The following is a 5,733-nucleotide window of genomic DNA, read 5'->3' on the forward strand; positions in this document are numbered from 1 at the left end:
AGCACTTCAGAGGCTTGGTCTACAGATCTAGCTCCAGGACAGTCAAAGCTAGACATAGAAACCCTGTCTTGAAAGACAAAACAAAACAGAACAACAACAACAACAAAAAAAAAGATAAAGGTTGCTTGGCAAGATTTTTAGAGTTGAAGGTTTTCTTTTTAATTAATTTTTTTTTTTTCGAGACAGGATTTCTCTGTGTTGCCTTGGAGCCTGTCCTGAAACTCACTTTGTAGACCAGGCTGGCCTCAAACTTACAGAGATCCACCTGTTTCTGCCTCTCGAGTGCTGGGATTAAAGGTGTGCACCACTACTGTCTGGTTTAATCTTATTTTTAAATTATGCAAATTAAGGTTAGAGTGTACTCAGTGGTAGAGCATTTGCCTGGCATGGGTAAATTCTTAGGTTTCATCTCTAGCAGTGTGTGTGTGTGTGTGTGTGTGTGTGTGTCTGTCTGTGTGTGTGTGTGTGTGCGCGCACACGCAAACACGTGCATGCATACTTTCTCTGAAACACAAGGAAATTATTATAATGGGTCTGGGAATAGCTCAGGGGCAGAGCACTTGTCTGGCATGTAGAAGGCCCCGATTCAATTCAATCATCTACACTGCATGGGGGAAAGACCTATGAGAAGGCAGATTCTAAACCAAGCTTTTTGGCTCATACCTACAATCCCAGCACTCATGAAGCCGAGGCAGAAAAATCAATATGGATTGAAGCTAGCCTGGTGTCTCAAATATAGAAAAATAAAGAAAAAGGTGCCCTCACTGAGGCTGGCTCTTCACCCCTGTCCTTTCCACTCAGCTCCCCCTTCCAGTAGCATGCAAGGTTCAGAGGCCACACATATTAAAATATAGAAGAATCCAGAGAGGAGAGAATGAGGCCACCTACTCCTTCACAGTGGCACTCGCCCCACTGAGAAGCTGTCATGACAAGGCCCACCCTTCCTAGCTGAATTTATGCACAAGAAGTTATGGTTGGAAGCTGGAGAGATGGCTCAGCGGTTAAGAATACTGGCGGCCCTTTCAGAAGACCCAGGTACAATTCCCAACACCCACATAGCAGCTCGCAATTGTCTGTGACTCCAGTCCCAGGAGATCTGACACTCTCACACATGCAAGCAAAAATACCGATAAAATGAAAAAGTTGTTTTAAAAAGGACACTACGGTTGACGTCAAGCGATGGCCAACATGTCCATGGAATAATACCAGCCTCCATCCCTTTGTGTCATCTGTGATGGGTGAGGGTCAATGCTGGGCAACAGAAGAACACTGAGGAAACAGAAGGCTTGGAATGAAGTCAATAGCTCACACAGGACCTGCTTCCCTGCCCTAAAGCTGGGTCGTGTAGGGCTGGAGAGATGGTCAGTGATGGACAGCGCCAGCTGCTCTACTGGAAGGCCGGCTTCTATTCCCAGCCTCCACCTGCTAGCTCAGCCACTGGGTAACTCCAGTTCCAGGGATCCTGCATTCCGAGAATACAGCACACACATAGTGCCCAGACATACATGAAGGCAAAACACTCATACATATAAAATAATCAACTAAAAGTTGTCTTAAGGACTGGAGAAATGGCTCAGCACTGGCTGTTCTTCCAGAGGTCCTGAGTTCAGTTCCCAGCCACCACACGGTGGCTCCAACCATCTATAATGAGATCTGGTGCCCTCTTCTGGCCCTCAGGCAGACATGGAGGCAGAACACTACACACATAATAAATAAATCCTTTAAAATTTGTTTTAAATCAGGTCACCTATATTTTCAAGTGAGTTTTTTAAGATTTGTTTATTTTTATTTATGTGTTTAGGTCCTTCGCCTGAATGTATGTATGTGCACCATGTACATGCCTGGCACCCAGGGAAGCCAGGAGAGGTGGATTAGATCCCCTGGAACTGGAGTTACAGACAGTTGTGAGCTACATCACGGCTGCCATGTAGGTGCTGGGAACTGAACCCAGATCTTTTGAAAAGACAGCAAATGCTTAAACACTGAGCCATCTCTCCAGACTCCTGATATTTTCTTGATAAATAACTTTTTGTAATACCAAAACAAAAAATTGTTTGAATACATGTTAATTCCTCTGTCAATCAGGCAGAACCATTAACCCTGACATTCATTCTGGAAATAACAGGGTCCTGGTCCAGAGGCTTATTCCTGTTACTGGAGTTAACAGTTGGCTGTGAGCAGCTCTGTAGGTGCAGGGCATTGAACTTTGGGTCCTCTGAAAGAGGAGCAAGCGCTCTTAACAGCTGCACCATCTCATCTGCCCCTTTACTTCCTTTTTATCTCCTGAAAACCAGGGTTAAAGTTGGGAGTGGTGCTACACACCCCTAATATAAGCGCGTGGGAAGTAGAGGCCAAGGGATTACCCTTGAACTCAAGGCAATCCACCTGCCTCAGTCTCCCAATTTAGATTGGCATGCTAGATTGAGGAGATGGTCTTTGTGCCAATCTAAGGAAAACGATGTAAACTATCTCAAAACTCTCATTTTCAAAACTGCAAGAAAGAGCCTTGGGAGTTTTAAAGTATCATGTGTGTCAATCCATGCTTGACAGTTTTGCCCCTGTGTGTGTCTTTTTAAAAGATAGGCCTGGTGTTGTAGGCATAAAAGAGCTTGCTAGGAAAAAAAAAAAAAAGAGGTTGTGAGGGTTATCTATGTCTCTTTTTTATTTTTATTTTTTGGTGTTTGTCTTGTTTGTTTTGTTTTCTTTTGTTTTTGGTGTTCGGTTCTTTGAGACGGCTTCTCTCTGCAGCCCTGGCTGTTCTGGAACTCACACTGTAAACAAGGCTGGCCTTTCGGTGAAAAGCAGATAGACTTTGGCAGAGTAAAGGAAAGAAGACTAGGAAGGTGACAGGGTTTTTTTAATGATTTATTTATTTTTATTTTATAGACATTGGTGTTTTGCCTGCAAGTATGTCTGCATGCGGGAATCAGATCACCTGGAATAGGTGTTATAGACAGCTGTGAGCTCCCACGTGGGTGCTGGGAATTGAACCTGTATCCTCTGGAAGAGCAGCCAGTGCTCTTAACCACTGAGCCATCTCTCCAGCCCGAGAGTTCTGTTTATGATGCATCATGTCGAAGTCTTTCAGGAGGAAGCTGAACTGTTTTCCTTCAGGCCAGGCAGCCTGTGGCTGGCTTCAGATTCCCCTGGCCTGTATGAGCATTAGTTGAACGCCACATTAGCTCGTGTCCTCGATTCTGCTACCTGGTGGCATGTCTCCGAACACGTCCTTGGAACATGAAGTCACCGTGTACAAAAGCCACGAGGTCTGTGGTTGTGGAGGGAAGCAAAGCACTTGGATGTTCCTGCTCTTGCTCTTTGCGGTCCCAGAAGTACAACAAGCCATTTCCCGCCACCGCAAATGACAGTAAAGCCCAGATAGGAAGTGACTCTAAGCCGTGCGTTTGCAGAGAGCCAGCAATATGAGAAGAAAGGACTAGCATCCCAGAGAGCAAGCCAGATGCATCGGAACGTGCCCTTCATCTCAGTACCTGGGAGACAGTGGCAAGCAGATGGCTGCGAACTGGAGGCCAACCTCGTCTACATAGCAATTTCGGGCCAGCTGAGCTAAATAGTAAGAACCTGTCTCAAATAAATACATACATACATACATACATACATACATACATCTGCGGGGAGGGGTGAGATGGGGGGTGGAAAATAAGTGGAAAAAATGCTATTTAAATAAAAGAAAAAAAAACCTGAAGATTTGCCCTCTCTCATCTTCAGCCAGAAATGTTAGAGGGAAGTCAGTCATCCCACGGTTTAGTCTTCCCCATCCAGCCAGGGGCCAGCCTTGTCTCTGAGGCTGGAGTGTTGACGCGTCTCCTCCTCCTACGTCTCTCTGTGCACCTGGGTTTGCACACACTCAAGGGGCTGAGGCTTACGTTCCTCTGCTACACCGTCACCTGGTCTGGGGATAGCTCAGGGCTTAGCAGGCCAATCACTGGTGCTGGCCCTGTTGGGCCATTTGCAAAGCGAACCTGCAGATACCTTTCTACAATGGGAAGCATAAATGTGCCCGCAAAGAACATGAACGCGCCCCCATAAATCCTCCTCATCTCAGAGGTACGCATCTGGAGCCTGAGGCAGGAATTTTGGTTCCAGCCTGGGTTAATCACACATGCATGTACATACACAAAATAAAGATGTGTATTTTTTTCCCTTTTTAAAATGTACTTCAAATTTTTAATTGTATTTTCCTTTTGAAAGAGGGTCTCCTTATGTAGCCCTGGCTGGCCTGGACTCCTGAGTGTTGGGATTACTGATCTCTTACTGGGCCTAACACTATCTGCAAGTTTTAAGAGAAGTATGTGTTGATGTTACAAACTGTTCCTCAGACATTGTTGAAAACACTACTGATTTTTTGAGTACTTATGTTTTACTTTATTTTGTCCCTGTGACAGGGTCTCACTCTATAACCCAGACTGGCTTCAAAAAAGGCAATCCTCCTGCCTTAGCCTTCCAAGTAATTATTTCTGATAGGGTGTTGGCACCTCTACCCACTAAGCCATCTTACTAGCCCTCAAAATAAAAACAACAACAAAAAATCTTGTTTGAGGCTACAGAGCAACTTCCAGGACAGCCAGGGCAACACAAAGAAGCCCATAACTATTAACCGAGGCCCATGGCTTACACTGGAATATAGCCATTCACCCAGTCCCATTGTATCATACATTCTAGGTCTTGAATTCATATTGAAATTTATCTCTGACACACACAGGGGCAGCGGGCAGGCGGTGAGCTCTAAATCTGTTAAAAATCACTATTAGTGTTAATAAATTCGGTTTATATAGTGAACACTCCCACTAGTGATCATTTTCCTATAAGATATCAGGCTTGTGACAGTTTCTGTCATGAGCAGCTCAGTGGCTCCCCGACTTCCCTGAGCAGGACTGCCGGTCTCACGGCTGATCAGACTCTCCCGTGCCCACATCGGCAGTCTAGAATGCTCCATGGACACTGAGTTAACTACGCAAAGACTGCAGCTGATTGCCACAGAGTCTGAAGGTATGCGAACTTTCATTACACCAAGCCTTGATGAGCTGTAGGTGACTCTGTCACTATGTCCACCTTAGTCTGGGAGAAAGACTTCCCCAGGTGATTTAGCAGAAGGATCCCATCATGCTAAGAGGTCAGGCTGTGAACGGTCCAAACATGGCTGTGATTGGTCCTAACACTGGGCTGGCACACAGTCTGCCCCACCACCCAGTGAGTTGTCTGCCAAGGGCCTTTGTCTCCTTACGTGTGGTGCTCAGAACACAATTTGGTTCTTTCACCATGTTGACCCCAGAAACTGAATTTAGGTCGTCAGGCTTGGCGGCAAGTTCCCCTAACCTCCAATCTCCTCACCCCCACAGCCAGCTTGTCATGGTGGCTCAAGCTTGTAGCTTGGGCCAGGTCAGAGCATCTCCATGGACGACACAGCAAGTTCCAGGCCAACACAGACAACAGAGGAAGAGCCATTCTCAAAACACACACAGAGAGAAAAGAAGGTGAGGAAGGAAGAAGGGAGGGGAGAAGAAAGGAAAATAAAAAGTTGGGGGAGAGAAAACTACATTCTGTCAGCGACTACAGAGCACAGTGCTCTTTTGACTGCTACTACTCTCTTCCCTGCCATCAACGCATTATTCTCCAAGGCCTCGGCCCAGGGGAAGCAGGAGAGGCTGCCAAGAAAAACTCAGTCCCATGTAGGGGACAAATGGCTAAAACAAGGCCACACCCTATATGTTG

Source organism: Microtus oregoni, unplaced genomic scaffold (assembly GCF_018167655.1).
Source record: "Microtus oregoni isolate MIOR12 unplaced genomic scaffold, Mior012 000055F_ref0000237, whole genome shotgun sequence".
NCBI lineage: Eukaryota > Metazoa > Chordata > Mammalia > Rodentia > Cricetidae > Microtus > Microtus oregoni.